This window comes from Cebidichthys violaceus, unplaced genomic scaffold (genome assembly GCF_023349555.1).
Source record: "Cebidichthys violaceus isolate CVI_PGR_0920_01 unplaced genomic scaffold, fCebVio1.0.p SCAF_16, whole genome shotgun sequence".
Taxonomy (NCBI): domain Eukaryota; kingdom Metazoa; phylum Chordata; class Actinopteri; order Perciformes; family Stichaeidae; genus Cebidichthys; species Cebidichthys violaceus.
Window position 1 is genome coordinate 7,964,748 of NW_027176329.1, and position 23,871 is coordinate 7,988,618.

General features: G+C 43.4%; 1 protein-coding gene across 1 annotated transcript in view; it reads right to left on the reverse strand.

The window, feature by feature from the left end:
• col8a2 (collagen, type VIII, alpha 2) overlaps positions 1-21,877 on the reverse strand; it is a 39,837-nt gene extending 17,960 nt beyond the window's left edge. The window contains exon 1 of the mRNA XM_068710974.1: positions 21,238-21,877. The gene's annotated coding sequence lies outside the window, so the exon portion shown is untranslated. The remainder of the gene's footprint in view (positions 1-21,237) is intronic.
• Positions 21,878-23,871: the final 1,994 nt, after the last annotated feature.

Below are 23,871 nucleotides of genomic sequence, written 5' to 3' on the forward strand. Positions count from 1 at the left end.
CTAATACAGATCACATTGTCAAATGCTACCCCTGATGGAGACAGGGGGAGATGGAAACTTGTGTCAAGGGACACGGAGAAGAGGAAGAAACAGAGGAAAAGCCGTATCGACCGCAAACGAAATTGAAGCAACAGAAGAGGGAGAAAAAGCAAGAAGCCACGAAGAAGACATGAAGTCATCAAGACAGGCCGAAAAGAAAGACTGGGAGATGGAGGAGAAAAATGAAAGGGGAGCAGAAAGTAAAAGCTTTAGCTCTTGATCTCCCTGTTGACCCAGTTCAGATGCGTGCCCCGCCAATCATCCCATACACTCCTTCCGCTGGCAGCCGAAACAGCTTCACACGTATATGCACACGTCGTGCACACACAGACACACACATCAGTTGGCAGCAAAACAGAGAGGGAGGCCTATTTTTCAGTCCGAGATGGAGAGAAGGGGAGAAAGAAAGCGGTAGAAGGGAGATTATAATTTAATAAGGGGCAGGAAATCTTGGTCAAATCCCCCTGAAGGAGCTGAAATGCCTCCGTGCTGGAGGCTACTGGACTACAGACTGACGAGGCTCCTGAATGGGCTTCTCTGGCGCAGGCAACAGGACAGACGGCGGAAAAGCAGACAACAGACCAGGAAGAGAGACATCCCACCCTACCATGGTTTGGGGCATATTCCTGTATAAAATATTGAGCCAGCAATTTGTAAATCCATAGTATCAGCCGCGTGACTTCTGCTGGATCTAGAGTGATGAATTTTGCCGTTAGCATTAATGCAAATATGGCTCAATGCCGGAACGTCCAAAAATACTCGGGTTTTTTTCTCTCTATTGCCTATCTATTAAACACAGTTCATGTCATGTCTTATTGCGGCATGTGTTTTGTTTGAAATATTTCTATACTGGTGTCGTACGACATCAAATAAATTAGCTTAAGTAAACTATTGTGTTATACTGTAATATATAGTACAACACTGGCAAAGTGATGGCCGAAATTAAGAAATATCTGTGGAAAGAATATGATAATAACATCTGACAAAGAATTTTATGCTAACGTTCAGAACTTGAAAGTTTTCGATACGGGCACATTTTGGACAAAGACGCTATGAGGTTTTTTTTGTTAGTTATATAAAGATACATTAAAAAGGTACATATCCATAGCCTCCATGATTAAAGGAAGCGGCACAAACTGGAGAAAGGAAATCACAACACTGGCCCCTGCTGCCTTGTCTACTGAACTGCAGTACTACAACAGAGCTGTGACCATCAAGGAGTCATGTCAGTACAGAAATATCTATTTGAAGTTTGCTAACATTAGCTAACATTAACCACCACAAGCTACTGGTCATATACCAGACCAAGGCCGTAGGAGCAAAAGTCTAGAGTGTATCGAAATGATCAAGCAGAACAATAAACAAATAAATAAATAAATACACATGAGGGTAATGACTCAGTAAAAGACACAAGAAAATATTGAGCTACTGCAATTACTCATGCCATTGTGAAGCTTGAAGCTCTCTATCGACAGTCTACAGTAACAGGGATTTACTAAATGCAATGTGTGCTTTAAAAAAGGCAAATAGGAGGAAATGAGCAAGTATGTGAACTGTTGTTGCTCGAGGACTCAGACAGTGTGACACGGGGCCATCAGAGGATGAGGGATGGGCTGACATAGAGCGATGCTGTGCGCTCTTTGAAACCATCGAAAATATGTTGTTGTCTCTCCAATAGTGTGTAACCCCCCCCCCCCTCCACCTCACAGTATGTTTTATAAGATATTCATTGGATGGTTTTAAATCACAGTTGATCAACATGAACTGTTCATTGGCCCCTGTTTGACTGATCACTCACTTAAAAACGCTGCTGACCCCCAGCAGGGTGTTTCAGCCTCCAGACCTAGCCAGCTGAAAAGAGCCCACCAAGCACCTCAAACACACACTCATGCATGCATTTTAACATACAGTTCATAGCCCCCTCTGACTGTGGTCCTCGCTGAAGCCCACCCCACCCATCAGGATCAATGCAAGTCTTTATTAGCTGCTGGCTAAGAGCACTGACTGTGTAAGAGGACACTGCCAGTTCTGGCCTCACACCTCCCAAAATCTACCGCTGGGCTGTATAAACATGGCTCTGTGACTGTGTGTGTGAAATTCTGTCTATATAGATCTGGAGATAATGTTCAGATGTAAGATTTGAAGAAACAAAAAATAGAAGGTAAGGTGTAAAAGAAATCCCGAACACAGATTTTTCTTGTACAGGAGAGGAAACATATTATCGATGTCCAGTCATCCCTCGCTTATAATGCAATAAAATGAATACTAAAAGTTTCTAGTAGGGTTGTTGAAACAATGGTGCAGTGTCAGTGAAGCAAGCGTGTGATGAGTGGGACTTTTACGGTGGCTACATCTGTGCAGTCATAATCAGTCTGCTTTTCTAGTATGAAACACATAAAAGAAGCTATTTGGCTGCTGACGTGCACCCACGGGGCCATGTACAAACTGTGAGAAAACCGAGTGAATACGTCCCGTTGGAGTCGTGTACAGTATGCTACGCCAGGCCTTATGAAGGCTATAAAAGCCACCAGAGAGCAACACAGGTTAGACACTATTAGGAGCTCTGGGAAGTGTCAGATACTCGGTAGGGGAGGACGGGATCATGCCCGGTCCTATTTCACACTACCGCTTACTGGTTGTCTGATTCAGAGTCTGTATCACTGTGATTTGTGTGTAAAAATTAAGCGAAAAAAAAGGATCTTAAAAGAAGAGTAAATAATAACCAGCTAATGCTCTTAATGGGTTTCTGGTTCCCCTGAACACTAAAAATGCAATAAGTAGAGACATTTCCTTGTGGAAGTACGTGTTCTCCAGGTCAGTCAATTAGAAACAGACCGACATGTAAACTTGGCAATATCATGACAATAAACTTCCAAAAGAAGAAGAAAAAGGCGAGCAACAGCCAACATATTCATTAAAATACCTAAAATCATATTTGGATTATTTATAGTAATTAGCCGAGATATTCCTGATTTTAGACAGAAGACATAGTGGGCGTGCTGTTTGCTAATTTTCTTGTGAACCAGTATGAAAAGTAGACAGAAACATGTCGGTTTGCCAAAAGCGCCGCGTCTTGTTTCAATAATCACATTTTGTGCAGTGAGGAGGAGGAAACAAAAAGAAAAAGTAGCTGAATGAGACGCTGCAACAGGGCCAAGACAAAAGAAAGACCACCGCCAATATAATAGACTCAATGTTTCAAAAATAGAGGCAACTCAACAATACAACTCAACACGAGCCATAATAATAAAGTTTGCTTGCTGTTTTTCACCACAAAATACATGTTATATCAACTCCACACAACAGTGAAAAGTAACAAATATCTTCAGCAACTGTCTTGGCTGTCGCTTTCATCTGTCATGCCCTGTGCATTATCTGGTTTGTTAAACCAAACCAAGTGAGAGACTGAGGTCCAAGAGTAGATATTGGACATTGGAATTTGGGAGGTGAGACGTAGAAAGCGAAGAGGAATAAATCAGACCAAGCTTGGAGCAGGACAGGGGTAGCGTGCCTCGTAGATACAGGGGTTAACTCTTATATTTCCTCTTTAAAAAGAAAACGTATCGTCTCTCTCCCTCCCTGACCCTGCATCTCCGTCTGACCTTCCCTCCCGTCCTGTCAACACCTCTTTCCGCTCTCTTGACACTAATCGAGATCAGGGTGACTCCCTGTTCAGTTCTCTTGTGTGTGATTGATTTCACCGGGGCTCCTTTTTATATTAAACCCAGATCTCTTCGTCCTCTGCCTCTTATCTCCATAGCGCAGTCATCAGGAGGTGATCAGAGACACACAAAGGAATGTTCCAGCTGAGACAAGATATAACAACGCCGGGCGATCAAAGGAGGCGGGGGATGACATGGTCAGTCTAAGATGGTTTAGGGGGACCAAAATCTGGCTGCAACAATACTGTAAACTATATACTCTGGATTTGAAATGTCTGCATGCTATACAAGAGACTCTACATCGTAAGTATTATTCAATTTAGTGAAATTTATTTGCACATCTGTTACTGCTGTAAACACCAAAAAATAGGACAAATGTACGGTTAATGAGCTGTAAAAGTGTCTGGTCTGCTCCCCAGAATGTCGAGTTTGAGCGCTGTTCATCAGGAAGGAGGGAAAAAAGAGCTTTCAATGACAACAAACATTCAGATAATTGTATAGTGTTGAATGAACTCCATTTCCTCGTTCACCTGCCTCATGGAATTCCTGCAGCGCTGCCAAGAGCCAATAAAACAGCACATGCAACCTTTGCGAGGCCAGACGCAATAATAACCTTCTCATGCATCATGTGGCAAACGGATGAAATTAAGTGAAAATAAAGAAACAATGAAGAAGATGACTTTTTCTTTCTTAGAATGGAGGGATATGTGCTCGTGGCTAAAATCAGATCATATCAGTCTATCTAGCATGACGGAGCGGCAGTTTGGGAGGTTATGATAAGGCCACATCAGTCTACGTGCATCTAACGGTTCATTAAGGGCGGATTTTCAGGATCAGATATGTGTTTATCTCCAACCTGGCAGCCAGAAGAAGGGGACATTCTTGGGAGTCTGGAGTTATTTTAGATTGATGGGCCCTCACTTAGATAATCACCAGACCAAAGGACGGCTGAAGCAGCTTCTTTGTCTCCACTTGGCAGCTGGAGGGGATGGGAGGATTGGTGGGAGGAATATGAGAGTTAGAGAGGAATAAAACTTACACCACAGACATGAGAATGAGACACATCCTTGGATACGAGAGGAGCTAGAGGAGCTGTGGGGGAGGATGGAGCGACACTGAGAGACAGCGGAGGCCAGGCTCCTTAAACTAGCCTATCCAGAGCAAATAAATCCAAACAGACACACTGGTGCTGTTGTCTTTACAGGCTCAATGTGCATGAGTTCTTCAAAAGATGGTTTGGACCTTTGAAACATCTGGGTGACACAGCTGTTGTTTTGAGTTTTAAAAATACTCCATATTTTTTATATCAAACATAGATCACATTGCTACTTGTACTGTGTGGAGCAGGCCGCTTTAAATGCTACCTGTACACCACCTGCTCAGCACCTGACAGCAGACAGACAGAGTTTGGTACTAACTGGTGAATATAATAGAGTATTCACACCCAACATTTCCTGATTTTGCTGCTTCACAATGAAAGCTTTTAAATAGCAAAATATTGGGGAACTTTTATTGTGAAGAATTTATAGGAAATGAAATGTGTTTATCACCGTTTTACATCCGCTCCTGTGACCACTAGTCACAGCCACAGAGCAGCTTGCTGCTTTTAAAAGTCATCGATTCAAGACAACCGCATCATAAGTTCAAGACACACCTTCTATCGAGTAATCCTGCTGTAATAGAGATGGAAATCCCTACCGTGCTGGGTGTACGGGTCAAGACGAACCAAGTCGGGCCAAACAAGCACATGAGTATGGAAAAGGGGCTTTAATTGGCAAAAATAGCTCAATTTAAAAGCGAAGTCAGTTTTGTGTTCACAGCTTGTTTCCGCTGCCCCCAAGTGGCTAAAAAAATATGTTATTGCAAGTTTAAGAAGTCCCAAAATGCTTAATTACTGTACATTTATTCCAGCACAAGAAAACGTCTGTGCAGTATGACACATAAAGGGCCTAATATGGAAAATTAATAAAGAGAGAAAGGTATACCTCCATGAAGTCATATTCAGTCCTTCCAACAGACTCTCCAGGGCTGGGAGTCTCTGCTGTGTTATTACTCCAAACAAACCTAAAAACCGACCCGCCAAAATAAGGAATGACAGGGATGAAGAGGGGATTTGAGGGAGAAGTGGGTGTTGAGCGACCTCTTTCACCGAGTTTGTTTACAAGTTGTCAAGTTTGCAAATAAGCGCAAAGTGGAGCGAGGGGGCCAAGTGTGGTCGGAAAAAAACACGAGTCGGGAACTGTGACTCAGATTATGTTGACCATGTGATCTTGCCCAGGCAGATGCCTCCAATCTACGTGTTAATGTGCGAGAGAGATCACTGATGAGAAAATATGTCATTTCTTCTGGTATACACCCCTGTTAACGATCTGTGACATTTTACACACAGCAGACTTTATGTTGTGTTAAACACCTGATACTTTAACAACTACAGAATGCGACTCAGTACCTACTTCTGTGATTTATCTGATGTCTCTTTTTTTTTTTTATTTATTCTGAAATACAGACCTACACAGCAGACAGGTTTAACAGTGTACCATTTTAACTGTCACAGCAAAAGATATCATCTGCAGGCTGATTAAGGGACTTGAATGGCTTCCACTGAACCAAGCAAAGTTCAGAATGACTTCCAACAACTGACAGTCGGAGAGAAAGTAGAGAGAAAGAAGCAAAGAGAGGTAGACAGAGAGAGGGAAAGCTCTTTCAGTTCCTCGGGTGACACTGAGCAGGCCGCTGCGGGAAACCTCAGCTCCTTCATTCACTGTGGTCTGAGAACATACAAAGCACCACACCGTTTGATCTCCAGACTTGAATACATCTATCAGCTTCGTAAAAAAAAAAACATATTCCCCAATTATTCCCCCATAACCATCCAACCCCCTCTTTCTAACGCTCTCCCTCCTTCCTTCCATTCCTCCCACATTAGCGATTCTGTCTCTGATATCAAAGGGGGATGAAGATTAAAGTCTGGGTGAGGGTAAGAGTTGCGTGGTATGGGGCAGCTCGGCACTTTGCCACAGCTTTAGATAGGGCTTGATCCACGGAGTTATTCGCCCTCTGACTGCCCACCGTTAGCTCTGTTCTAGTGACGGAATATGGCTGAGAATTGAAGGAGGGCTTTTGTTTCCTCTCATCCAAGCCAAAATACTTGACACAAAAGCAGCATACTCCGTTATCCAGTCACACCTCGCGCTCTTACATCTCCGGAAGAATTTAAAAGTCTGTTTCTGGGAGGAATGTGACCCTATAGCACTGTAAAAGCAAGCAATGGCTAAGCTTCCCTTCCAGGCTCCAGTCTGCTCTCCATTTTTACATTTATCAACCTGCGACTGCCCACCAGCAAAGCACTTGTCAGTCAAAAAACACCAGACCATCACCACCTTCTCACTTCCAGCTAAGCATGCACTGTGACTCTTCATGACATAGGAAATCTCACCAATTATGAAGCAGTTGGAAAGGTCAGCGGTTCAAATCCCATGTTGGCCACTTTCAAGGATCATGTTTGTTACCCTTGTCACTCAGCTGGTCTCTGCAAGTTCTGTACCACAAAAGACAGAGGTATTTACATCTGAATCTGTCAGTATGTCACTTTTGGCCTTTAGTGGGTTTTATTTTCTCATAAGATTTCAGGATGTATGCATGGCTTGAAAGGCAGATTATCTAACACCACTAGCTTCAATAAAATGACATGTGATCAAAGAATATTCTTCAAAAAACAAGTAGAATCATACATGAAAAATACACCCCACTGGCAGATATTTAGAAAAAAACCTAATAACTAGCATGTGTATTTTGCACTGTAAAGGACTCAGTCCCAGAGTAACCACTAGAACTCTCTCCTAAGTTGCAAAAGAGACTTGGGAACATCATCATTTGTGATTACTACTGTCGTCACTGACTTCAAAGACAGAAGGAGAGTAACAGGGGGAGTGTTTGCATGAGTGGAAACCCTCAACCAATCCTCTAATGGTACCAGGACCATTTCCATACCGCATTCTGGCTTCTTGTCCTCACTGACCTCATAAAACCTTTGCAAGCACATCACAGTTGTCGGGTGAAAACAAAAAGCAGAAAAATGTTTTTCGCCTGAAAGCCGTTCATTTTTATAAGTAATTTCCTTGGCTATGTAAAGGTTCCACGCACCCATACGACATATTGAACTTGAGACAATATGCTCACATCTAAATGATTAGTGACATGGTTTCCACACATGTACTGTAAGAATGACAGTAAACAGTAAGCAACTTCAAAACAGCAACAGCATGCATACACACATGTGTTTTTCTCTGTAGCACATGGGCCAGTGTGCGTCTATGAGAAATATAGGAGATGGGGTTCAGGCTGCAGACTCTGCTAGGGCAAATTATCTTGTTCCCCATAATGGAAATCCTAGGCGTTAGCCAAACTACACGCCAGCCTTTAGGTATGAACCTTCCAACTGATCCACGCCCCGTTCTCCCCCTCTCTCATTCCACTAAATATTTTCATAGGACATTTGACTTCAGTGGCTGGCTATTAGTTCCACAGGTGTGGAGAGACAAATGTCATTAAAACACCCCGGGACATTCCACCACTGCACTTGCCATGGACCCATTACATTTCTCTCCCTCCGTCTCACCATACAATTCAATACCTGTCCATTCTGCCATTCCCCTTAATGTTAACCAGTCACCAGATTTCAGAATTATATCAATCTAATAGTTACTCACTTGGGTTGCTCTGTGTATGAACATGTGTGTGAGTGTGTTTATTGCTACAGTAGCTGGAAATATGCAACCAGCCTTCTCGACTGCGAGTTGTTGTTGTTTTAAGCCCCTTGAGGTCTCTGTATCACTCCCACTCAAACTGGCACGGGATACAAACTGCAAACAGATGGAGGACGTCTGCCATTGTTTTCCAGTTGAGCAGCACCATGCTAGCGGGCAACGCAGAGGGGAAGGAGGTGGGTTTGGTGAGCATCATCGACCAAATCCGAGATCTATGCTCTAAGGGCATGCATTACGTAATGAAAATGGATTGGATGTCTAGTCTTTCTGTCTATTGTCTCCCATCTTTTCTCACTTTGCAAATGTTAACACCTTTCTCTTATTCTCCCTCTTGAAGAGTGAGGTAATGCTCGAACATTACTGAACGAACATGTGTGAATGAAGGCCATCAAACAGAGATATCCGTCCAGAGCCAAAAGGCACGCCTGCAGCCCACAAACGATCATGTATATGTAAATTGTCCACAAAACCTCTCTTTCCTTTCAAATCACTCATATGCTGCTGAAAAAGCAAAACTCTGGGCCCCGTCTGACGCGTCTTTAGGGCAACGCTGTATGGTTTGGAAGCAAGCGTGTTTACTTAGGTTTAGAGAGGTAGGAGTGAAAAGCCCAATGCTTTTTTTTCTATGCAAAACAAAACAAGATGGGGACAGGAGACATCAACTCATGCTCAAACGTGCGTATGAAGGAGAACAGGCCTTGTTTGTGTGTTCAGTGAATCAGAGCTAATGGCTTTTGAATGGTCTGTAAAAATGTTCAGAGGTCTGAGGGTGTGTGTGCATATATCAATATATGTGTGTATGTACACATATATATATATATATATATATATATATATATATATATATATATGTGTATATATATTGTTGTTGTAATGCTCATCTCGACCACAAGAGGCTGAGGTGCACCACTACCCCTTATTTAAAATAGAACTAAGGCATTCATGTTTTCTTCCGCTAACACAAAATATATACTTTGAGTTTGAATTTCAATTCAGTTGGAAGAAAACAGGAATGCTTTTAGTCCTGTGGGGTATTGGTGCCATGAGTATTACAACAACAAACACAAGGCTTCTGAAAAAACTTTAGTAAAAACAAATTAAAGAACTTAGAAAGATGATTTTAGCAAAGCCTTTTTTCAAAACAAATTAGAACAGACTTCTGAATTCTACAATGGATTCTAGCTATGTAGACAGTCAAAATGGTGGATCAGTGGTGTGAACACCACAAAATAAACTCTTTTCATCAGTGTTATGTTAGAGAGGAGGGACATCTCAAAACCTGGACAAGTCAGATAGTTACTAGATATAAAGTAACTAGATAAAAGTAAGAAAATATCTTTGTTAATTTGGGTGAAGAAGTAAGAGGATTTTCATGCTTCAGAGCATGATTTGGGGGAAAAGGATCAAGACACGAGAAAAGGAAAGACACAAGCCATGGAGTCAAGGAGCAAATCTCCATTGCCATGCTCCGTATTTGCACTCGCTCTGCTATGCTAACACTGTCCAGGATCGCGTGGTATGAGAGCGCTGTGTTTTGACGGCTTTTCACAGCCCCTAGTTGAGAACAGTGCAAATAGACATAATGCCAAAATAACAGTTGTTGGAATGCAACGCTGGATATGCGGTTGTTGGCCTTGGATGGAGATTTAAGGTTGTGAGGCAGACGGATAAACTCCCCCCCACTTTCCTGTTCCATGTTGGCCTGGTCTGTCACGTTTTCAGAGGAGGTCGTTATGAGGGTAGTCTGGTCTCAAAGGGTAGTGTGGGGGGTAAGTGAGTCAACAGTAGCATAGAGGTGATGGGTGACATATTAGGTCCGTAATAGCTCTATCAGAAGGTGTCAAGGTGCATCACAGGGGTCAAATATCCCATGAAATGTTTCCTGGCAACAAATTGCAAACACAGCATCAGGATTTGGGAACTGTGGACATCACTGCCATCACGCCAAGAGAACTACACTGGTGGGAAATATCACAAGTTTATAGAGCGAAGAACTGATTACTGATAAGACTGGCAGGCATATAAACCCTTTGCACCTTTCTGCTGACACTAACTCCTTTTCCCAGACTGGGGAACTCTCTTCGCTCTCACAGAGAAAAGCAGGAAGGGTGAATGACAAGAAAAAGATTGCAGACTTAAAAACAAACATTGTCTAACTTACTTTTCCTACTACTCTTTACCCTGAGCCTGCCAATGAAATGACTCTCTTTTCCCTCTGTCTCCCCTGGACAACATATTACAACGGCTGCAGTTTTTATTGGAATTACTTAAATGGATCTTAAATTGCCCTTTGAATGATGGGTGCTGGTGTCTGTCCTCTGCGTGTGTATTTGTTTATGCGCGAGTGTGTCGCCGGCTCCAGACCTCGTTTCCATCCGCCACGCCAAACTTCTTTCACCCAACCAACCAACTCTCACTCCATGTCCACCCCCACTCCTTGATACTCACCACATCTCCCACAGTGGACACACTCATTTTTGCTTGTGTGCCCCCCCCCCCCTTCAACACACACACACACACACACAAACACACACCGTTCTTCATCCAAATTGCCCTCTCACACTCGTAAGGTAATGGCTGCAATTTGCTTATCATACAAGCACAGATGTGAAAATGCATGGAGTCTAGACTGACAGTGGAGACAAAACCCTTCCATCTGGGTTTAAATGTGAGTTTCCCAAAGCATCATAAGTCCAAAGAACAAAGATGTTTTTGTTCTAAGACACTTTTGAGGAAACGGTCCAGTCCTGGCCAGTTTTAATTTCTATATCTGTGGATCAGATGATTTTCTCAGCCAACAAACGTCACCATCCATTACTTTGTCTGACTGTCTGCAACTCTGCATGTGCTCCCACCCACCATAACCACTTTGTTTCACTGTCTCAGCTCCCCGCTTGTTTGCAGAAAAATGCAGTGAAAGTGATTACAGACACATTCCAGACGCCCTCGATGGAGTGAATGAAGGACCAGTGGAGAAACGTAGAGAGAGAAGATGCAGGGAGGACATAGAATGAAGTGCAGCTGAGGTTACAGATCAGGCATTGCAAGACGCCTTCGTCCACAGAGCTCAACATCTATATAGAAGAAAGTTTCAGCTTCTGTACAGAGATCAGGGCTTATGTGTGTTTTGCAGATGATGGACAACAGCACTGCCATGCTGTCCCTTGACAATAGACAGAAAAGACAAGTTGGCAGTGTTATAGCAAAATGCCCAAAACTGCTAAAGGACAGAACAGAAGACAGGATCAAAATGTGCAAGACTGAATTAAATCGACAGACAGGCCAGTACTGTGAATATGCTGTTGTGTCTGGCAGGGCTGAGAACTATTCAGACAATTTTGGACCCTGGCAGCAATACAACTAATGCTTTTCTTTTTCCCTTCCTCTCTGAATAATCGCATTGAGAGCAGTGTAGCAAGGAGGGACGAAGCAGGATGAGTGTCACATGGAGGAGATTGAAGATTTATCGAAAAGCAGCAGTAAGAAACCCCACAGCTCAGCTTCTGTTTTGTGGAGTCTGTCCCCATAGTTCCGTCGCTCAGTAGCTCTGATACAAACACTGTTTATATGTGTTTCTAGATGTGTTTCTAGATGTGTGTGTGTGTGTGTGTGTGTGTGTGTGTGTGTGTGTGTGTGTGTGTGTGTGTGTGTGTGTGTTTAAAAGTAATGGCAGCCTTATGCCTGATTTTCCCTTTTCTTTCCAGCCCCATCACCAAACATGAACGTCAATATTGGAAACTCTCCACCTAACTGGCTTATCTAATGTGTGGCGAAGAAAAATAAAATCCATCTCTCTCATTGTACATCCCCTCCTCTTAATTATGGGCCACTTCCTGTCTGAGTTTACAAAATCTCTGCAGGGATATGGATTTTGGATTTTCCATTGATGGTTTCTGAGGTGTGGGTCTTAAGAACAGTAGATACATTTAGATGCCAACATAACAATTGCCAATTTAATGGTGAAACAGTGTTGCGTAACAGGAGCATTTGTCTGTCATTTGGAAGAGGTCCGCGTTAATCTGACTTTCATCACTTTCCACTCTCTGGGAGATGCCTTTCGACAAGCAAACCTCCAGAGGAAACAGCAAGACACCTGTGATCAACAGAATTATGCATGGAAACAGAAAAGAGATACAAGACAGAGAGACATGTCAGCGAACCTGGTTTTCGGATCACACCCGTATACAGCCCACCAGGGATAGGCCTTCAATTCATTAGGGCGCTGTTAGTGAGTACTGTGCTGTCTTGGAGGGGGTCTCTGCACATTCCCCACAAGTGTTGATGGGGTCTGGATTTGTCATTGTCTCCACATGAGAGTGGATGGCTGCTTGTGCGTTTCCCTGCTGCGTTACGCCTGGCTGGCCTTCGCCAGCATCCCTCAAGACGAGATGTCCTGGCTGATCCGCTCCCAGAGAGGGATGAAGCACACATATCTATGGTTCTCCTTATGTTTCTGATATTTTAACTATTTCCACACAACATAGATGTCTGTTTTTATACTACAAATGTAGACAAGCCCAAATGTGAGCTGGTTTTACAGAACAGTGTCCAATATATTAAAGGTATTCTCCTGTGATTTAGGATTGCACTTCCATAGAGTTTGGTGACTGGCAGGAGACCGATTAAAAAGAGAATAGTAAAAATAACACAAGGTCAAAATACGCTGGGTCCTACATTTCCCATAAGCACAGAGCTATGGGGAATTGCAGGGCTGGGTGATAATTCACTGAGGCTTTGTCACTACAAGCAACCACCTTTCACATTACACATAGTTATTTGACTATTTCTCAATGCTACTAAAGCCCTTTTTAGATGCAGTTTAACCACGAACAAGCCTCTAACTCCACTGTATTTTCACTGTCTCAATGCTCCCAACATGAGGTTTGAATCAGCAAGCTGTCACATGGCAAGGACACAGCATTCAGGACACATCCTCTCACTGTAACTATCTGGCGAACATGTCTGCAACCTAGTCCTCCTCCTCCGCATGCTTGTCATCCCTTCCTCTTCCTTCCAGACGACGAGGGATACGAAACATGCCTTGTCCCTATCATGGAAGACAGCGACTGGAGTAGAATGAATGGATTATAGGACTAAATGAAAAATGACTCTGTTGCTGAATAAAATACGGAATATAAAGGCAGCACTGTTTGACTCAAATGTATCTTTTAAATCTTCAAAACTACCCAGGTTTATGCTTCCCTCAAGAGATTAACAGCATAGAAAGTTTAGCTGATTGCAGGAGTTCTGGGGTATTACTGAGCTTGTTGCTCAACTTGAGGAATATGCCGGGTGTTCCCGACAGGGTAAACAAACATTGGAGTAGTAAAGAGTTTGCTCGCTAACTGAAGCCGACTAATTCATGGAGGAATGATCTGTGTCTGGGAGCAAACAGACGGCCCCTGCATGTTTCTGTTGACACTGGTTCAAATCCTCGGCCAGATCAAAGACGCCACATGGTTGCTGCAAACGGAGTGCTCAGACCTAGCTTATTTTCTCTTTTTTGCTTCTTCTACCTTCAAATCTTTTCCTGTACCTCTCTTTGCCTCTTTCCCACAAAACACGCCCTTTCCACTTTCTCCTATCCCCATTTTCATCATGTCCCACTTCGATCTTTCTTTCTTTTTCCAAACATATCCATCGCCATCCCTTTCCCCGATGTTTCCCATATCTATATCACACTTTCACCACATGTCAGAAAGACTCGGGTTTGTGCGGTTTCTGCCCTACTTTGGGAACAGTCCAGCCCAGGCTCCACTAGGCTGGTTGTTGGTTCGGCTTGCGGAGCAGGCCGGGGCCCACTGTTAGGAAATGACCACTTCTCTGGTTCAAATTAGCAATGAGGCAACGCAGCAGGCCTTTTTGCTGGCGGCTTGTAGAGGAAAGAGCAGGAGAAGTGCAGAGAGAGAGTGTGTCGCCATCTGCAAACCACATGAAAGTGAAGGGTAATTGATTCAAAGCCCTCCCTAATTAAGTATTTTGTTAGTTGGCCAAAAAAACATCCTCCCAGAAGTGTTTGTACTTCTGTAGCTTTCGCTGTCCAAACAATCACAGACTTGCATGGCTAACGTCAGGTAGAAGATTTTTTTATTCCCTGTTATTCTGCAATCTATCATCTATGGAACATCCAGATTTCAATTTAGGTCATGTAAATCTGTGACTTTCCTCAATTTTTAATAAGACAGTTCACGTCTGTGTTGCTTTATACAACTACAGCTGTGTTCTGAAAGCCAACAGCAACTTCCTAATCTCTCTAATCTGGTTTTCATACATTGAAAAGGGTGGATATTGTATATGATCTGCAAAACTATACTTAATGTCATCAATGTATGTCTCCTGGCATACGTACTGCCAGTTTTTATAAAGAAAATCTTTCCATACTCGCTTGCATGCTTGCTTATGTTACACAGAAAAGACAGAGCAAATGCGTGATGGAGAGGCAAACAGTGAGGCTGTCATCCAATTAGTCTTGTGTTTGTTTATCCGAGCCTTCAATGTACTGGATCTCACATGTTGTCGATGAAACTTTACTCCGCTTGTACAATATCCGTCCTAAATTATTAGGCAAACCAACAGCCCTTCCTGTTTTGTGAGCATGAAATAATTCTTCTTCAACAGCTTCTTTAAGCACCTAGGAATGCTGCCAAACTGCATTGCCTCTCCTGTCTAACTCCAGGAAGTATTTAATTTATTGTAGGGATAAACAGAAACAAGAGAACTGTAGTTAAGACCACGTACACACGCAATGTAGAACACACTCGGTAAAGCATTGCTCACACAGGGTTCTCGTCAAACGAGCTGTAATGAGCACAAAGTCGCTTTTTCATTTCATCGTTTCACTGCTTTCCTGCTGATTACAAAAATAAAAAGCTTTGAAGGGCTGGATGTGTTGTATTCTGCCTAAATCCTCTGAGCAGTCCATTATGAAACACATGTTGCTCAATAGGCTCAAAGTCTGTTCAGAAAGGATTAAGTCTCTAAGCCATGGCCATTTAAATCTCAGGGGAACCTGCACCCTGCATCGAAGAAACATGGAATACTGTAACAGCTCAGGCTACATTGTTGTGTTTTTTCAGATTGTGTCTTTACATAGGATTGAAGGTATGGTAAATATATTTCAGTGTCAACAAATATTGTATGAACCATTGGTGGTGTGATGTGTGCTCTTTAGATGCATAATATGGTGTGACAAAATGAAAAAAGAAACAACTCAGATGCCAGGGGTGATATAATGTAAAACAAAAGTCATCCTAAGTCCATCTCTTTGAGGAACATTGTGAGCCAAGCTAAATTTGAGGTCTTTGGGCAGAAAGTGGTAACCTGTGCCAGTTTGTTAAAGGAACAGAGTGTAACATTTAGGGGGATAAATTAACAGCAGTGGGATAAAATTACCTACTCCAGAAAATGTGGCCCTCTCGCTCCGAGGGAACCAAACCAACAGGAAGGTCAAGGAACACCTACACACACATTTCTAAATCAAGTTCAGACTGAACAATAACAAAGTCTGGAGCTATTCAAATGGTCTCAGAAGAGCTGTTTCCAACCCGTTACTCAATATTGACCCATCAGTGAGAGATATATCCATCCTGCATTTGAAGGGAAATAATAAAAATAAACAGTTGACTTGGGAAGTACATCTGTCACAAGATGAAAAGAGGGAAATTGTGAGTTTTATACCGAGGAGTTGACCCCTGTTAAGAGTTGGCCCAAACATCCTGCTTTTGGAAGCCCCAAACACAATTCTTGCCAGACGGTGAATTGAGGGGCAATGAATAAGGGGGAGCAGAGAAGGAAAAAAAAGGCAAATAAACCTTCCTGCATGTACTGTACACTCATGGTCATTTGTACAGCTACCTAAACCAATCAAACATCAAACAATCTTCATTTGGCTTCACTCTGTGTTATGGATTCAACTTTTTTTTCTCCCAAAAACTAAGACTGTTAGTGGGGAGGTCACACACATCCTCAGGCGACATGGTGAAACTCTTGCTTCTTTGTATCCAGCATTGAAGGAGAGCAGAGCTCAAGGTGTCACATCCCATTAACCAGGAACAGCACTGTTGCTGGTTGAGCACTGAGGCTCTCATTCCCGTTTGTTCCTGCTGGATTCTCTTTAAAAACACGAGCTGCCGTCCCAAAAACGCTCCGGCACACTATTGGAAAAACATAGATTTGACTCCAGGAAGCATTGCTCAATGTGTGTTTTGTCCGAGACTTGGTTGTTGCGCCTTGTTCAGGCCTCAAGGTCTGGTGTTGGAGAAGAAGGTTGCTTTACCACAGGATTTTAGTTTAAGAGTTGGGTTTGAGAAGAGGATTTGTATTCTTTACCAGACGAAAATTATGGAAGAAAAGTTTGGGGAACTAGAACAAAGTCAAAAAGAAAGGAGAATGTTTGTAGGACAAAAAGTGGCAATGCAATGGTGAAAGTGCTTCTGTCTCCGAAGCGTGCCTGCGATAAGTTCCCTCTGATAGCTGAGGAGGGCATGTTGTCGAGCCCCCTCTGAGCTCAGAGGCCGTGCTATGACTGAGCCACTGCTGACAGAGTCAATGGGAGGCAGAGGAAAAATAACATGGGGCATCTGCCAAGCCTCCCCATTGCTTGCTCTCCCTGTCTCTCTTTCTCTGTCCCCCTGTTGCTGCCAGCCCTGTGGAAAAACTCTATCTAGTCCAGACACAGTTATGAGGGAACGAAAGAGCAAGTGGGAGACAGATAAACACACATAAAGGGAGACAGATAAATGAATAATAGAGCGACAGAAAAATAGAGAGAAAAATAAATACGTTAAGTTGCCAAAATTTAAAAACAGAATGAGAATAATAGAACGTTTTCTACTGTTTTTTTGTTTTCCTACTTCTCCTACTGTACTCTGCTGTTCTTCAGGGCTCGTACAGAGCTGAGAGCCAAAACAATGTCCTTCAATATAAGGGCCTGATTAAATAACGTGCTGCGCCATCCACTCTGGAGAGCCATATGTTTGTGCAGATTCATTATCTGCCATATAGCTGACTGACTTCCACATATATCAGCTACGTGTCCAGGCCAAGACGGCTACTGGCGATGTGCAAACAAGCTTAGACAGTATAAACACATGAGGCATAATGGAAGTAAAGGGAGACAAGATGCAAATCTTCATGCATCTGCACGCAGCAATACGTCTTTTTCTTCTGTTCAGTTGAAAAACAAATCCAGTCTATTAATCTTGAATCTTATGGTCCGGGCTCTGATTAGGACCAGGGCCTAATGCATTCTGTTTCCACCGCCCTTTACTGCAATTCTTCATTCAGTTTATCAGCGACATCATTAGCATGCCTTATAATACGTGCTGAAGAGTGTGGGCACGTACAGAATGTGTGTGTGTGTGTGTGTGGCTATGATTACAGGTCTTCCGGCTGAAAAGAAAACACACTCTTGTTGGTGAAGCCATTAAAGGAGTGCCCTCTCACACTCTTTCCTCTTTAAGTCAAAGCACCTATGAAACAAAAGGGGAAATGTGTGTGTGTGTGTGTGTGTGTGTGTGTGTGTGTGTGTGTGTGTGTGTGTGTTCTGAATGTGTTTGGGTTCCAGGGAAGTAAAGGGATAAGTGGGCGTTTACTTTTCCTTGAGAATGAGTGGCATTCTCCTTCATTTCCTGCTAGCACTGGCATCGGACTAACAGTAAGAGAAGCACATGTGCACTCAAGCACACACACACACACACACACACACGCACACACGCACACATGCAAAAACATAATACAGAAAAACGCACTGAAAGGTATTAGGTAGTACAAGTCAGGGAAGTATCACACTCATGCAAGTGACAGATGAATGTTTTGAGAAATGTTTCAAAGTGGCTTCATTAAAGAAGACTACAGACACATAGATCTTTGGCTAAGTTTTTAAATACTGAATCTCTAAATCATGATGATCAAAGAGTGAAAGAGGAATAAGAAACTACCGTGAATATTATCTGTGTTATGAGATGATTTATTGTAAGTTTAGATTTAGAGAATAAGACTCAATAAAGCAGTCATAAAGACTGCAACAGGTTTTCTCTTCACTACAAGATGACATGTGTTGTGTGCGACAGTGAGCTGCCTGGTATTCTGCCCCCTTGTGGCAACAAAGTGTAGACTATTACATCCAAAGAGGGGTGAGGAACAGAAAAAGGCATCAAGGCAGAGGGAGCTCCTATAACTTCAGTTAAAATCCTTTCGCTTCCTGTCTTTCTTTTGCTCTCTCTGCTCTTTGAAAAACGCCTTTTCGATTCCCTAGGGAAAGTATGAATCCACTCTACCTGTCTCTCTTTGATGAAGCAGGAGTGAGAGATTTTCAAGCAAAGACTGATCTGAGCCTCAGATTTCACTGTGCTGCCCTAATGAGGATGAAATCTCCCCAAAAAGCTTACAGATCTACAGAGAAGACCTTGTTCTTTCACCTTGATATCAGAGCAAGAGTTATCCTCAAAAATGTAAAAAAAAAAAAGAAAAGAAAAAAGGAGAGAGCTGGTGTTGAGTTTAGAGCCTTAAAAGTCCCAAATTCAACATGTTCTGGCCTATAAAGTGACAGCAGTGGGGCGCGAGAGTCTCAGCTCCAAATGAACAGGCGGTTTGGCTGTGTGAGCGTGTTCATCTGTTTGGAATGTATGTGTGTGCGTGTGCGTGTGTGTGTGTGTGTGAGGAGTGTTAAATCCATGTAGGTGTTGGTATTGCACGGGGCATAAAGTTTGCGGTGTGTGCCACTGTGCATTCAGCGTGACTGTTGTTTGTGTATGGTCGGTCGCGCTTCAGTCCTTTGTATCAAAAGCCTGAATGGGCGGCTGGCTGGAGGCTGTTAGTTGCGGTTAAATAATGTACTGCACGCACAAACACACTTGAGTGGCTCGTAGCCACCGGTGACAAAGTGAGTGACCAGTTGCCACCCACTGGAGAACAGAGAGTCCCAGTCAGTGGCATGGGGGTGGCCATGGTTACAGCACAATGTTGCCATCATGCATGTGCCAGGCATTGAGAATACATGCCAAGAAAAAAGGCTTGTGATGTAGAGCGGGGCATAAAATCTCCTGACTTATAGGTACTTTAATAGAAACAAAGAAAGGGTGGGAAGCTGACTGGAAACAACTGAGTCAATAAGAGAGGCCCTGAAACTTTATGAGCAAATGCTACTTTGAACAGTAAAGCAGACACTGCTGCTGCGCACCGGCAGCTTTGCAGACCTGATAAACTCCTGTTGTACCTCATTGCCAGGGGGGAGAGTTCACGCTTTAGTGTGTATCCATTCACCCACTCCCCCTTGAAGGATGGTGTAACATACTTTGATACTCACACAGATTCGGTCACCTAGGAGCATGCATATGTGGCTGCACGTGCACCAACACACACACACACACACACACACACACACACACACACACACACACAGGTATATCCAGTTGACTTTGCTTTCCGCCAGCGAAATAGACGATGCTGCCAAATGTTTTTGGAGCTCAGAACTCCAGCACACTGTCTTTTCCAGACTCTCTCCCTCCTCTCTCTTTTTCTTACCTTCCCTCTACACCTCTCTCTCTCTCTCTCTCTCTCTCTCTCTCTCTCTCTCTCTCTCTCTCTCGCTCTCTCTCTCTCTCTCTGTGTCTCCCTCCTTCCTTTGCGAAGAATGCCTGCTGTTGGTGCACTGAAACACATGTGATTGAAAAATGTATTTTCTCAGCAAAGCATGCGTTTTTGCACATGTTCAATAAATGTGTTCCTCTTGGTCTTTCCCCTTTTGTTCATCTCTGTTCTATCCCTCTGTTAGTTTGTCATGCGGGATACCTGGGGACATAAGAGTCACGGCTATCCGTCCTCTTTCTGTTTGCGACGGAGGGATGTCGTTACAGTGGAATGCAGCGTCGCTTGCCAGAGGCGTCACAGTGGATGGACAGAGTGAAGCAACAGTGGGACGAGGCGAGGAGAAAAGAAGAGGAGAGGAAAAATGATAGGACCATGTGTCCATTTAGCAGTATTCCTTCACGTCAATACATTCCACTCAAAATGTCAACTTTAATAAACTTTCAGGTTAACATCCAAATCCATCAAGCAAGCAGCAGTCCATTCCAACAGAATGGGTTATATGAGTAGCAGTTAAAGTCACATACACAAACACAAGATCCGCCCACATGGAGGACACCCCTCTTAGGACGACAATCAGAATATCGTAATATAGTTATTGAGCCAAACCCACTGTACGTATCCCACTGCCACACTGCCCCATATACACACACAATGCCCACTGCAACATCATCAGCATAAGTCCCAGATGTACCTGAGTATGGATGCATCAACAATGTCTTGGCCCTACACCTGAATCAACAATCAATACCATCATTCATTAGGGCAAAACCTCACAGAACATTCCCACTATGACTACAGAGAAAGTCAGGGGACACTCGAAGCAGATCAAGAGAGGAGGTACAGCTACAACTTTAATATTATTAGACTCTAAGTTGTATTATTTAATACACCTTTATTAAATGTCTGGAACTTGTTGAACAAACTGCACCGGTTCTTTTTAATCTGCAAGCTGTTACTCTGAGCATTAGCTTAGGACTGAGGAGAATTATGCAAGTCCCATGACTAAGATATTGCACCGTCTGTTTTATATTTTAATTTTTTCGTCTTTCCTGTTCTCTCCTCCGGTTTCTTTTGGCCTCAGCCACCGGGGCCACATGTGATAAAAGTGAAAAGAGAAGAGATGACAGGACACAAGGATGCTGACAGAGCCCCAGAGAAACGTGAGGGCAGGTAGGGCTTACCTCTCTCTCCTCAGGGCGTTGAGGTGCAGGGGGGAGCACTGGGTAAGGGCAGCGGTAGGTGTGAGCTTCAGGTGGGTCTCTCTTCTACCTCCCTCCTTGCTTCAGCCACGCGTGTCTCCCATGGGATGCAATGGCATCAGATATTCAATGAACATGCAGCCAAAACAGAGGAATGGTGTCCTCCCGGGCAAAGAGTTTGCACCCTGAGTCGGTCCAGTGCTGCTCACAAGTGCAGGGAGGGAAAAAAACAAGCAAAAAGTAAAAAAAACAATATTTTCAACTGCAGGTGGAGCAAATTGTCTATTTAACTTTTAATTTTCTGCCTCTGGCCAAAAGCAAAAAAAGTCCATCCATGAGCTTCGGTCAAATTGAGAGCGAGGATGAGAGAGCAAGTAAGAGAAGAGTGAAAAATCCTCTGTGCCGTCTTCAAGCTGTCCAGACGCAGGTCTGAGGAACACCTTCACAATCTGTGCGCTCTCGCTCTCCAGGGTGGAAAGTAGGAGGGAAGGAGCGAGGGAGCAGGACAGGAGAGGGAGAGAGAGTGAGTAACAGTGGAGTGAGACTCGGTCAGTCAGTCAAGTCAGTCAGGCAGTCAGGCAGGCAGTGTATATTGAGCTAAAGGCTGTGGGTCCAAGCAGCACTCCCAGGACTTATAACCAGGGGCTGTGCACCTCGCTGCTCCAATCTCCCTGGCTTACTCTGCGATCCCTCTCCCACTGGCTTATTTTTGGGAAAGACAGACAGGATTGTTCATTGGGTTAAACCCCTTCATACAAAAAGCAAGTGTCTGTGGCTGGCTGCACTGACGAGGGAGGGGAGTGAGCAGGATGGGGTGGGGTGTTAGCCGCGCAAAGAGGGGTGGGGTAGGATGAAGAGGAGGGAAGGGAACGAAAAGAGACGAGAACAGGGGATTTCAGAGGCGTCTCTTGCTCGTGTTCCCCCTCCCTGAACTCTCCTCTCCCTCCCAAACTTACCTTCCATGAAATCACCCTGCTCTTTTGCTCTTCAATCACACAAATCTGATTATGAAATCAATCTATATATTGGCGTTAAACACGTGGCGTTTTGTGGAAAGTCTTCCACAAAAACGTCTCTCCTTACTTGCCTTGTAGCTCCAACGGCCGATTAATAATCTTGATGCAAGACATAACACTGGATAAGTGTAATACATAAAGGGGCATTGTGTTGTTGGCTAAAACCTGCTGCTGTTGTATGATCGTTACATGATAGCACTCTCTCGGGGTTAATCACCAAAGCACAGCAGTAAATGACATCGGTTCACATTTCACTACTACAACCCAGCTATTCATTGCTACAAGATGTATTACAAGTATCAAATAGACCTTACATTTAAAACGTGCCAAGCATTTGCAGGGCGAATGCATAAACTCTCATTAATTGGAAATCATGGTTTGGACGCGAGCTAACAACCTGGATGAACTACAGTGGTTCCTTATCGTTCACCAGGTGACTCCCAACAGAGGGTTCGTAAGACCAGTACAGGCTTAGCATTCAGTGTTTAATTGGCACCGTGTTAGCTGGCCCTGTGCTTTGGTAGTGGACCTTGAAAGGAAAGCTGCTCCATGTTTGCAATTGGAAAGCTGGACTAGCCTTTTCCTGAAAGACCTACTGGGACTAAGCCATTGGCTGATTTAGAGATCAGATCGAGATTGTGATTCCAAGTGGATCTTGAACCGAAACAGTGAACGGAGTGAACGGAGAGAGAGAGAGAGAGAGAGAGAGAGAGAGAATAAAAAAAGGCGGTTTCCAACATTTATCCAAGTTTTTTGTGGTTTATTCAACATCATGGCGTGCCAGTTGGTATTGATTTATTAAGTTTTTTCAGCAGCATCCTCTCAGTCATTACTTGAATCACTGTTTAAATTCAATAATTTTACCAAAAGCTGGCAGTCCTGCTGTACTTTTCTCATTCATGTTTCGCTCATGAAGAGTAATAAACGTCCCCAGACTCGGTAATCTTCCAACCATTACAACCAAAGTCAGACTGAACTCGGTCTTTCCTTGCATGAGAACTATAAGCAACGTCCCAACAAGGGCATATTTGGATAATGTATTTTATATTAAATGGGACCTGCTATTTGAAGAGTGTCATTATGGTCAAATTTACGACACAGAGGGGTTTCAATATGTTTATTTTTCTCTCTTTTGGCAAATTCCAACAATATCAAGATAGCAAAGTGATTACACATGCATTGGACATATTGATTTAAATTCTCTCTATCCACAGACGACTGTTCTGTACTGATGGAAGGGCATAAACTGGCCAGTTGTTGATTGTGCTATCAGAAAAGTTGTTCATGACTGGAGCCGGCTAAATTGAATAATCACTAGAAAATAAGCAATAGGCGTCATGTCTGTGAAAGAGCCATGGTGCAGTTGAAGCTGACTGAATGGCTCTCTGAAACATGGAAAGGGTGGAGTGACCAGATGCCCAGCAATGATGTCATCAATAGGAGCCCTGTGTGGTAGTAAGGGCCTGCCATTCATTCATCCCCCAGGTGTGTGTTCGTGCGTGGGCATGCGTGTTTTGATCACACCCTACCACAAAAGAAATAGCTTTCTGTAGCTCAATTATGCAAACAAATATTATATTGGCCGGTGGAGACTCAACAC